At 41.0% G+C, this 12,598-nt stretch overlaps 1 protein-coding gene across 1 annotated transcript in view; it reads right to left on the bottom strand.

The window, feature by feature from the left end:
- The window catches only part of LOC110499391 (CUB and sushi domain-containing protein 1), a 404,263-nt gene that overhangs the window by 375,751 nt on the left and 15,914 nt on the right, over window positions 1–12,598 (bottom strand). The window lies entirely within an intron of this gene.

Below are 12,598 nucleotides of genomic sequence, written 5' to 3'. Positions count from 1 at the left end.
TTATAGCGTCCTACCCAAGAAGACTCCAGGCTGTAATCGCTGCCAACTATGCTTCAACAAAGTACTGAGTAAAGGGTCTAAATACTTATGTAAATGTGATATTTCAGTTTTACATTTTGTTTAAATTTTCACAACTTTCTGAAAACCTGTTTTTGCTTCATCATTATGGGGTATTGTGTGTAAATTGATGAGTGGGAAAAAACAATACATTTTAGAATAAAGCTGTAACGAAACAAAACAAAATGTAGAAAAAGTGAAGGGGTCTGAAAACTTTCCGAATGCTCTGTAATAGTCTAACCATCAAGCAACATTATGGACTAAACATAAAAATCCTGTTGCAGCAGGATTATTTTGCTGTGACAATAGTGGTAAAATTAAGGTCCTACATGTATAGTGTCCTACAGAGCCACACAACACAGCATGGTGGTAGTAGAGTGAGTCATGCCTGAATCACACACATGGCCTGCATAAGTCTGTCTGTCTGTGGCCCACATTCTCCAGCACCACCGGGTGAGCTTGGTACTGATTTTACATATTTTCGTTTTTAGGGATAAACCACCAGCAAAATCATTGTACGCCTCCGCTTTTTCTGTGAAAGGGAGTAATGTTTCATAAATAAAAACATTGCAGTTCTGCTCATCTGTCTGCTGGTTTAAACTAATGTAGCTTCAATAGCAGACTTTATTAGGAGGAAGAAGATCATTGAATCATCTACCCTCCAATCGAAAGTAAATAACCCCATCTCCTTAATTTACCATATTAGCTCTAAACACACATGACAATCTGGTGTGGCTCTAAATCCTTGATCTTGCTCTCTGCAAAAGTAGGATATTTTTTCGTTGTACTTCAAACTGAAAATTTAATCTAAACCCTCTAACCCAGCTACCCCCACCCCGTTGGTATAACTGCTTGCTTATCGTTCCTATAAAATTCCCTTTCATTATGTGTCTTCTTTCATGTGACTATCCTTTTCAGTTTCTGATTCAAAGACCTGAGGTGCGTGCAACAAGGAAAATTGTTTACGAACGTAACATATTCCATTTGTTTTGTGTTAGCCGCGACCATTCGCTAACATTAGCTTACAGTCTGAGAAGGTACCGTAATGTGCGTCGAACGTAAATGTCTGTTTTCGGTCTAAACTGCCACTAAAAATAATCAAGTGGTCATGTAGACGTTCTACTATATTTAGGAGGAAAGTCGTTTTCAGTTTGAATATTGTTGCTAAAAAGCCACAGTAATCAAATCAAACCAAATTGTATTTGTCACAAGCGGCAAATACAACATGCCGTGAAATGCCCTTAACCAACAATGCATTAAAAAATAAAAGAGCAACAATAAAATAACAATAACGAGGCTTTATACAGGGGATACCGGTACCGAGTCAGAGGTACAGCTAGTCAAGGTAATTGAGGTAATATGTACATGCAGGTAGGGGTAAAGTGACATTGCATAGATAATAGATAATAAACAGCAAGTACTAGCAGCATAAAAAACAGAGGGTGGGGTCAATACAAATAGTCCGGGTAGCCATTTGATTAGCTGTTCAGGAGTCTTATGGCTTGGGGGTAGAAGCTGTTCAGAAGCCTTTTGGTCATAGACTTGGCGCTTCGGTACCACTTGCCGTGTGGTAGCAGAGAGAACGGTCTATGACTAGGGTGGCTGGAGCCTTTGGCAATTTTTAGGGCCTTCCTCTGACACTGCCTGGTATAGAGGTCCTGGATGGCAGGAAGTTTGGCCTCAGTGATGTACTGGGCCATACGGACTACCCTCTGTAGAGCCATGCGGTCGGAGGCAGAGCAGTTGCCATACCAGGCGATGAATTAACCAGTCAGGATGCTCTCGATGGTGCGGCTGTATATCTTTTCAGTCTCCTGAGGGGGAATAGGTGTTGTCGTGCCCTCTTCACAACTGTTTGTTGGTGTTTGTTGGTGATGTGCATACCAAGGAAATCTCAACCTACTCCATTACAGCCCGTCAATGAGAATGGGGGCATGCTCGGCCCTCCTTTTCCTGTAGTCCACGATCAACTCCTTTGTCTTGATCACGTTGAGGGAGAGGTTGTTGTCCTGGCACCACTCTTCCAGGTCTCTGTTCTCCTCCCTATAGGCTGTCTCATCGTTGTCGGTGATCAGGCCTACCACCGTTGTGTTGTCGGCAAACTTAATCCTTACAAAAATAGCTGTTCGATATTTCACCGTAACATTTTGCAATGTTCATTGAAATCGCTCAACTGAAATTGTTACTCTGGCAGTCAACAATCAAATCCTTCCTCTGTGAGGTTGGCAAAGCAACCACCCCCTTTTATATCTATCATCTAATAATCTCACCACGTATAATTGTATAATTGTTCTCAATGTGAATATGCTTTCAGTGCAGAAATTTCATTCTCCATCACTACTCATTCAGTCCTTGTATGATATGAGTGTTGTTTTAGGAGTTGTGCCTGAAAGCACTATTCATTTTGCTCAACAGTGGAGGTTTTGCTTTCGTAAATTACACGTAGAAACTTCCTTTGAAAGAGCAAATACACTGTTCTACTAACATCCACAAGGTATTGAAAATGGTCTATAATGCATGGAATTGTACAGGTTTTAAGAAAAGTTAAGTATTGTAAATATATACAGTATAATTTAGATATTCATCAGAAGAGCATCTGGGATTTCACAACAGCAGGAGGAAGTTGAACATCATTAATCATTGGACAATTCCCAGATTTCCTTCTGACATTTATCTCTCTCGATTACAGAGCTGATCAGTGCAACTCAATTCAATTTGCGGGTTCCCTGCTAATACTGCCTCATGTATCTCCTCATGAATGCATATTTCACAGTGGCTTTCTTTATGTAGCTACCCAAGCACATTAAGTACCTTAGAAAGGTTACAGAGGTTACAAGCATCAATTAGAGTCCGTTTTCAGTGTGAAACGCTCTGTATCAATGTGTCTGTCACCTGATTTCTCAACATTTCATCAATCTCACTTCTCTAAGCTACTGTGATTTAATTAAATTAACAAAGTGGAGAATCAGATTTTATCAGACCTGGGTTCAAATGGTATTTATTTTCTTTAAAATATGTTGATTGAGCATACCTGGAGTGCCAAATGGCAGTTTGAACTTGACATGGTATAAGTATAGCTTTTGACATTATCTCCCTGAATAATCCCACATCAACACTGAGTTGAGGATTCAGCAAACAGTCTCTGAAACTCAAGAGGAGCAGATTAGTTGTGGGGAGACACACAGTCTCTGAAACTCAAGAGGAGCAGATTAGTTGTGGGGAGACACAGTCTCTGAAACTCAAGAGGAGCAGATTAGTTGTGGGGAGACACACAGTCTCTGAAACTCAAGAGGAGCAGATTAGTTGTGGGGAGACACACAGTCCCTGAAACTCAAGAGGAGCAGATTAGTTGTGGGGAGACAAACAGTCTCTGAAACTCAAGAGGAGCAGATTAGTTGTGGGGAGACAAACAGTCTCTGAAACTCAAGATGAACAGATTAGTTGTGTGGAGACACAGTCTCTAAAACTCAAGAGGAGCAGATTAGTTGTGTGGAGACACAGTCTCTAAAACTCAAGAGGAGCAGATTAGTTGTGTGGAGACACAGTCTCTAAAACTCAAGAGGAGCAGATTAGTTGTGTGGAGACTGAAAGTAAAAGAGCAGAATAAAGCGAGCTCATGTGGGGTGACAGGACTGCAAGGGAATGAGTGGGACCCTCCAACTTCTCAATGGCAGGAGTCTCATCAAGCAGTGTTATTGGAAAACAACCGTCTGAGAGGCACCAAAGCAGTTCCGTTTACTCTAGTACCAGCAGTGCACACAGTGCAGACCGAATAAAAGAGGGAGCAGTATACTGCAGCAGGAGATGTGGGAGAGGTGGCAGTCCAGCCAATTAAGTCAGGCTTATGTTCAGAGACAGTCAGGCGTTCAGCTGAAAATCGCAGGAACCTCAGCGTTTTCTCCCACTGAATATGAGATGGGTGGCGGCGTGACACTGATTCCTCGCCGTGACAGGAGAGAGGATGTAGTTGGCGGTGAGCTATAGCACCAGAGTGATCTGTGGCACAATCTGTCAATCAGTGGAGCTGACTGAGAACCATGTTACACAAGACCAAGTGACACGCATTGAACATGGTATTAGTTTGTTGGTTTATATAATTCAATAATTGCTCACGGTATGGAACAAAAATAATATTGACTAAGCTCCGGGGTGGCCAGGGGGGTTATGGGTTATTCTGAGCTGCTGAATTGTTGATAATTTCCGTTCAAAGCATGCTTTAAATGACATTCCAAAGCAGTGCCACAAATGGCACGCTAAAAACATATTACTGCAACACTCAGGGTGGAGATGTGAAGTGTCCATGATGTTGTGAAAGTCTACTATAGACGTCCTTTAACAAATGTATATGTAGCCCAACCACAACAGAAGCCTGTTATATAATCCTGCTATCAGTGTATCACAATGTTCTATACTGCCATTCATTCCTGAAGAAGACAGGTTGCCCATACTAAACTCCCCTTTAGGAGGATCATTTTGAAGCTTTCCCCCTCTAAACCCAACAGATGTGTTAAGCTTAATTGGAATGTGCTGTATTGTGCAAATTTGAATGACCAGGGCCCTCTCTGTCTTCTACAAAAGGGCAGATAGGAGTGTAAAAACGACTCATTATTGCAAGCTTGGTTAGATGTTTTTTAAACAGTACAGTATCTCTTTGATCTTTATAGAAGAACCAAATCTGTAATTAACACCACGTTCCTCCACTCTCGCCTGAACACTTTATTGTCAAATGTGGATTAGACCCCAATTAACTTAATACCTCAGACAATTCACCTGAAAAGTCAGTCTGAATTTCATTGAAACTAGACAATATGACTCCATATTAAACTTGAAGTAGTCCTTTATTGAGTGTAAATAAATAAAAGTACTATATAAAAACCTACATTTGCAACAAAGGGCAGCTGTAAACAGCAGGTATTAAACATGACTTGTGCAGGTAAAACCCAAACACTGGGCACACACTGGTTGAATCAACATTGTTTCCATGTCATTTCAACGGAATTACGATGAACTTAAGTGGAATAGACATTGAATTTATGTCGGTGCCCAGTGGGAAGTGACACTTAAAGAAAACTGGAATCCTATAAAAGAACATGACACTGCTTGGGGCTGTCAGGTGGGTCTTTAGGTTGCCATTACCAAGGGAATCAAATCATCTGTTTCTACTAACCGTTGACTTAACAGCAGGACTGATGAATTTAGATGTTTCCCATTACAATGTTCAGTAGACTGAAAGCCCCAAAATAAAATTTACTGTGCTTTTTCTCTTGGTTTTCAGTCCAGAGGCAATGACAGCACTGAAAATAGTCACAAGCCCATTTGGAATATCATCAGAGTAAATCTACTCCATGGGAATTGAGGCAAACTTCTTTCACAGCTTGTGATTTTTGATTGTCAAAGCAAATGCCCTCCCTGACATGTCTCATCACAGGAAAGGAATTTGAAAAAGGGGATGATTTCTTTGCAAAAAGTAAGACAAGCAATTATGAAATTGCAATAAGCTTAGAAGGCGGTGGACCATCCAGAAGGATTGATTTACTGTAGGTCATCTAAAAGGCCCAAGGGGTGGAGAGTACTCCTAGGACAGTGGTCGCCAACCGTCAATCTTCAAGGCCTTCCTAGTCGATCACCAAATAATATTTCTGTTGAAAAGCCAACAAACGATAAAGGCTTGCGGCTCTTTTTTTAAATTGTGTTGAGCTGTTGCCGGCAGGTGCACTTGATTCAAAAGTCCTGCGCACCAGGTAAGCAAAGTGTTCCCATGAGACAAACTCTGCCTACCCGGCAGACCGGGAAAATCTGTGACTAAATCGAGGGCACCTACTGCGCTGCCCAATCGGATAGCTCAAATCACTGTGGCTACAGCGTTTCCATGACCATGGCCACAGCCAAGTTTTTATTCAACACTATTACAAAACGCGCTTCTCCGTACTTCCCCTCGGGCTGCAGCTGCAATGAATGAGTAGCCAAGTATCGATAGCCCTGCGTTTTATTATTATTAGCAGCTCATCGTGTCTATTTTAATATTAAGCAATATTTAACATTCTCTGGTCATAGGAACAACATGAGTTTGTGCATGAGGCAGATGCGGTGCGACTCGAGTTTCTCCATGAGGTGGAAGACGGTGTCCCCTCTCTCTGGTCAGTCTCACCAGAAGAAAGGACGGAGAGAGCAGGTGGAAGACGGTGTCCCCTCTCTCTGGTCAGTCTCACCAGAGGAAAGGAAGGAGAGAGCAGGTGGAAGACGGTGTCCCCTCTCTCTGATCAGTCTCACCGGAGGAAAGGAAGGAGGGACCAGGTGGAAGACGGTGTCCCCTCTCTCTGGTCAGTCTCACCAGAGGAAAGGAAGGAGGGACCAGGGACCATGAGGTGGAAGACGGTGTCCCCTCTGGTCAGTCTCACCAGAAGAAAGGAAGGAGGGACCAGATGGAAGACGGTGTCCCCTCTCTCTGGTCAGTCTCACCGGAGGAAAAGAAGGAGAGAGCAGGGACCGTGATAGGCGGTTGGGAAAAATAGTTTTGAACCGTCATCCAACTCAGAATTCCAAGTCGGAAACTCAGGCATCTTTCTAGAGCTCCGACTTTTCGACCTGAAGATCACTGACGTCGTGATTTGACCTCGTTGACCATCAGATGCAAGTACTATCAGTCCAGTAAAATAAAAAGGCAAATGATTGTTGAGTTTTGAACTATAATATGGACTGATGAACAATATTGGCAGGGCAATCATATAGCCAATATGCTGTGATAATGTATTAGGCCTAGTGCCCACATTCCTACAAAACTGTTTACGTGAGGTTCATTTAAAAAAAATAATCTGAGCAGTAGATCTCAGCTTTCTTTTTGAATGCAAAAGTGATCTTGACTCAGAAAAGGTTGGTGGCCACTGTTCTAGGACAATGACAATACATATAGTCTTTCAATGTTACATTTAAGCCAGCATGGGCAATGGGCAGAAGTTAAACAGATCTATAACAAAAGAGAACAGACCAATTCTAATGTAAAATCACTGTCATTGAATAATCTACCTCTCTTGGATGAAAGGGTTGGATCTTAAACAGGTTTGCATTCAAAGTGGTTACAAGACTGACTTAGATTTTACTATCGCCAATTTCAGTCAGCGGTAAGTAATATTGTCAAGTTATTCGCCTCAAATCTATTCTTAGACATATTTAATGAATTACATTTTCAGTTCATGGTAAATTATTAAAGGAAATCTATACTCTATTAATCATGTTCACGTTGTATTATTCTTTTCCATCGGTACGAAGATACATAACAAATGTGGTCCTGTATGGCTTAGTTGGTAGAACACGGCATTGTGGGTTTGATTCCCAGGGCCACACATACAAAATATATGGCTGCATGACTAAGTTGCTTTGGATAAAGGTGTCTGCTAAATGGCATATATTATTACTATTATTGTGGGGCAGTATATCAGAAATATCAAAACAAAAGCTTTACAAGTACTACAAACAAATCACATGTTGGAAAGATTGACCAAAGCTGAATATCTCCTTCAAAACCAAATTAGAAATGTCAAACAAAACATGGCTGTCTGCTCGACGTCTATCTTGAATCTTGTTTCTTTTTTCCAAATACTCTCTCAGCTTGGTACCATTGTATAGAGAGTATGGTGCATTTGGCAAAGACAAGAAAGCAACACAATCATCCTGTCCCTTTTCTCTCAAGCTCACAACCTTTGATAGAGAGCTCTATATTGATTCAAATGTCCAAGATAGCCATAGTAAGCTCCAGGGCCTTTACCACCACTCAGTTTGAGTTGTCTATGTGTTAATACATGTTTCAAAATCCCTTCCCTGTTGAAAACACCACACTTTGAGTGGGGGTCATGTGTGTCTCTTCCCTGTTGAAAACAGCACACTTTGAGGGGGGGTCATGTGTGTCTCTTCCCTGTTGAAAACAGCACATTTTGAGGGGGGGGGGGGGTTCATGTGTGTCTCTTCCCTGTTGAAAACAGCACACTTTAAGGGGGGGTCATGTGTGTCTCTTCCCTGTTGAAAACAGCACACTTTGAAGGGGGGTCATGTATTTTTCTTCCCTGTTGAAAACAGCACATTTTGAGGGGGGGTCATGTGTGTCTCTTCCCTGTTGAAAACAGCACACTTTAAGGGGGGGTCATGTGTGTCTCTTCCCTGTTGAAAACAGCACACTTTGAGATGGGGTCATGTCTTTTTCTTCCCTGTTGAAAACAGCACACTTTGAGTGGGGGTCATGTCTTTTTCTTCCCTGTTGAAAACAGCACACTTTGAAAGGGGGTCATGTCTTTCTCTTCCCTGTTGAAAACAGCACACATTGAGTGGGGGTCATGTCTTTCTCTTCCCTGTTGAAAACAGCACACATTGAGTGGGGGTCATGTGGTTCCCTCTCCTTCATGCCTACTTGAACCTGATTGTTTTTTTAATCAATTTTTTTACAAAATGAAAGTGCTGGCGTGCAAATTGATAGATTTACCCTCTAAGACAGTTATTACACAGAGATACCCTAAGGAACAATGTGCTAGTAATTGCAATGTTGCAAACATGAGGATGGGCTGTTGTACATAATTTACCTTAATAGTTATTATTCATAATAGTCATTCGAAAACAATTTTAAAATCCTGTTAGAATGTGTCCTTAGACAACATGATTAGTACAGATGTAGGATCTTAATTTTATCACTCTTTTGTTGCTGAGAAATTTCCTGCACAGCAGAAAATGCAAATTTGTAGTGTATCTGAGTTTTAAAAAAGGCTTCTAAAGTATGCAATTTCCACCTTCAAAATTCAGACTTGATTTGCCCTAGCGAAAAATGTATCAACCCATACAAAAATGGCCATTAATTATAATCCACATAATAATTCACATTTCCTGTTGCTGCAGGATTATTTTCCTGCTGTAGCAAACTGGCTCAAAGATACTACATCTGTATACTTGCCCTTCCCTACACAGCCCTCATTCTGTTGATGTGGCCTCTAATCAACAGTTAATAGAAACCCATATCCCTTTGTTTACAAGAATATACGGTAGACGATGAAATGTGAAGCATTCAGGTATGCTTCTATGGCTTATGGCACTATTCGCGTGCTTTCAATTTTCAACCTCATTCAGGTCAGGTTATTAAAATGATTGTGATCGCCTCTGGGGAATTGGATTAGGTGCACCTCCTCCACCACCTACTGTCCTCCACTACTACTGTATTCAGACCTCGCTACACTACACACACACACACACACACACACACACACACACACACACATACTCACAATGCACAATCCAGAACCACATGGATATCAGCCTTCTCACTCGACATAATGGTATTAATCATTTCAAGGAGATTAGCTGAACAGCCCACTGTAGCCTACTGTCTCTCTTCCTATTGCAAGTGGGCCCTTTCCCTCTCCATCTCCCTTCTGGAAGAGTTGTGGAGACATTTCATATTTGCCTTTTGAGGGCCATTCACCTATCCACACACATCTCGAAAATCATAGCTGAAAGGCCAAAGGAAACACTCACCAAGCAGAATTATTCCTCATTGTAGTGTGGTATCCAGACAGACAGGAAGTAGTTCATCTCCTGTAAATTGCTGTGATAGGAGTCCAATTAAGTATGAAACAAGGCTGTCAGACGCTGCTTGGTGTACAACAGCCCAGGAGTAAACGCAGCATTGCCTGAGTCTACACAAGTTGATGTCCGTATCTGGGAACTGACTACTGACATTAATAAAAGGCATGTTGCTTGCATACACAACTATCTCTCCAATGTGGGAATAATGAACAACCTTTGGCAGTGAGATCACTGCATGGGTAGCAAATCAACTGCTAAGGTAATCTTCCCTTTTGGCCTTGAGGCCATGAAACAGACAGATGTTAGCCCTTTTATCACATACTGTTCTAAGGATCTAATTCAATCACTGTGCATTGAAAAATTCAAACAGCACAAAATGTAAACTACCCTTGTCTGCATTCTAAACGGTTGAGATTCAAACTAATATTTTATGGATAGGTATGGTTTTGTTTGTATTCAAGTGCCCTGGGCTTGCGCCTGGAACACCTGCAATTCAGCAAACACAACCTGAGATCAATCATTTTACAGATAAAAAGGTGTGAACAGGAACGTGAGATATGTGTGTATAACAAGACTTTATATGTAAATCTCCTATTTACACCACTGAATGAGTTACACAAATTCATACATTAGGATTCAGCTCAAAGTGATTTATACTTGGTGTTATTTTTATTGATTCATATACAGTAACAACACACATTGCCCTTCAAGGTCTCAGTCAGGATTATGTAAATGTACTTGATTCATAAGGGAAGGTGTTTCATAGCACTCCAATGTTTATCAGAGGAAATAGAGGGAGCCTTTAGTTTGCCATGTCAGTTCCCAAGGTGGAATGATTCTGCGTGGCTGTATCATATTGGTATCTCTATTTACTTTCTACACAAACTCTGCATGTACAAATAGTCCCGGGGGCTGGAACTGGCTACGCGGCTGTAAAGCGGCTCCAAGGTACTTCCATGCTACTCCATATTGTACATCTACGTTAAAAAGAATGGCTGGTAATGTGTTTTTTTTTTCTCTCCTGATCACAACCTTTTTTTTCCACACCAAGCAATGAGGTATGGAACTCAGAGGGTCATCCTGCAGTTGCACTACTTATGGAATTATTTTAAATAAAAAAAATAGTTTGCTCTAAAGTCTCCATTCAACACATAAAAAAAACATATACACAAGGCATAAAAACATTATAATGTATTCAATAAGCAGTAGGTACATTTGACAACAGTTTTACACCAAAAACATTTATCAATGACTCCTGGCATCCAATGGCGTTGTTACAAATGTCAGCCAATATTTTGGCCAACCCTCTCTCCAGCCATTTGTAATAAACCAGCTCACGCTTTGTATTTAATGCCGTGACGATTTACATGCAGCTGTGAATTTAATTTAGAAATTGCCCGTGTTAAACCATAAATTCTGCCCTGACAGCTCATTAGATTGTGGTGAACACAGTCTCTGGCTGGGTCGGCTGCCGGGGGCTCTTATGCGGCTCCACAGTAGAGTGCTGTGTACTGTGAAACAAGAGGGCCAAAGGTTCACAAGCTCCATACTACTCATTCGGACTATGTTGTCATTATATTCTCTACTTCCAGTAACGGAGCAGAAAACCACAGCAGAAATCTGTCAACAATAAACTTTATATGAAGGGGATTTCTTGAACTTCTTGCCCAATTACTATGGACTGCGTCCATGGAAGTTGTATCAGGGACAGACAAATCTCAGTCATACAGACTTGGTGTCAAAGTCAGTCAAACATTCTTAAAAAATTCGCGTAGACAGGATCCCATAATGCCCTGGCAGCCATATTGGTACCTCCTGGGCAACGGCCTGGGTCATTCTTGAATTACGGTGGCATTAGGTCATTGTATTCTTTGAAAAATGAACTTAATTTTTCTAGATTTAAATGTATTTTGGTAAATATTTCCATTCTAAATCAATGAATATGGTAGCTTAACGACTTTACATATTTTTTTACCATTATGATAACATTGTGCCACCAGTATGAGAGAGAACGCCAATGATGGTAACACCAATGAGACATTTTTGGTAAAAAATTTGGATTTTCTGAAATGGAGGCCACAAATGCTGAAAGCTAATACCCTGACTACACCGCCCGCGTCGCATGCGCGAGCGTTGCAAAATAAATTTAGAAATCTATGTTATTCAATTATTGCACCCACACTGCTCGCGCGCATTCATGAGCGTCTGCGATGCCAAGGGCTAAAATAGAAGTCCTTTCTATTTCTGATGCAGATCGCGCTGCAAGTCCTGCCTCTCCCATCTCCTCATTGGTTTATAGAATCAAGTACCCGCGTACCATCTCCTCATTCGTTATACCCACGTGGGTGATTGAAAGACGAACTGTGTTGCCGGTTGTTGTAGTAATACTATGAAAGTTTAGATGCCAATCACAATATAAGTTCAAGGATGAAAAAGCCTGGAAGGAGGAAAGATGACTAGAAACGATTCGGTTGACCGTTTTCTGTGTGGATTAATTGTCGAAGTAGAGGACCTTGTGCATTTCAGGTAAAATAACAACTCAATGTTTATATCCCAGGACAAATTAGCTAGCAATAGCAAGCTAGCTAAATAGGACAAATTAGCTAGCAAGTGCAAGCTAACTAGCTAAATTGCCATAAATATTTAATACTTTTCGACCTGTCCCCAAATTAATGTAATTGGTTCAGTTTGTTTTGATATTTTAACCTGCATGTCGTGATCCCGTTTGGTGTATGGGGACAAAATAAATATATGCACGATGGCGCACAATGGCGCACTTGCGCAGCCGGTTTGGGTTCCGTGTAAAGTCATCAACCCTTTAAAAATCAACCACTAAAGTGATATGATTAACCATTTTGCTCAAACTGTTATTTCCCTTCATTTCAATTAAGTAACATGAAGTGACTATTTGTATTTACACCAAATTATCAATGGAATCCTCAAATGTATGACATACTAAAAGGTTGTGTAACTAATCATT

The sequence above is a fragment of the Oncorhynchus mykiss genome, chromosome 20, assembly GCF_057628025.1.
Source record: "Oncorhynchus mykiss isolate SJ-2025 chromosome 20, ASM5762802v1, whole genome shotgun sequence".
In the NCBI taxonomy this organism is placed as follows: Eukaryota; Metazoa; Chordata; class Actinopteri; order Salmoniformes; family Salmonidae; genus Oncorhynchus; species Oncorhynchus mykiss.
Note: the sequence above shows the minus strand (reverse complement) of the source record. Positions and strands in the feature narration are given on the sequence as shown.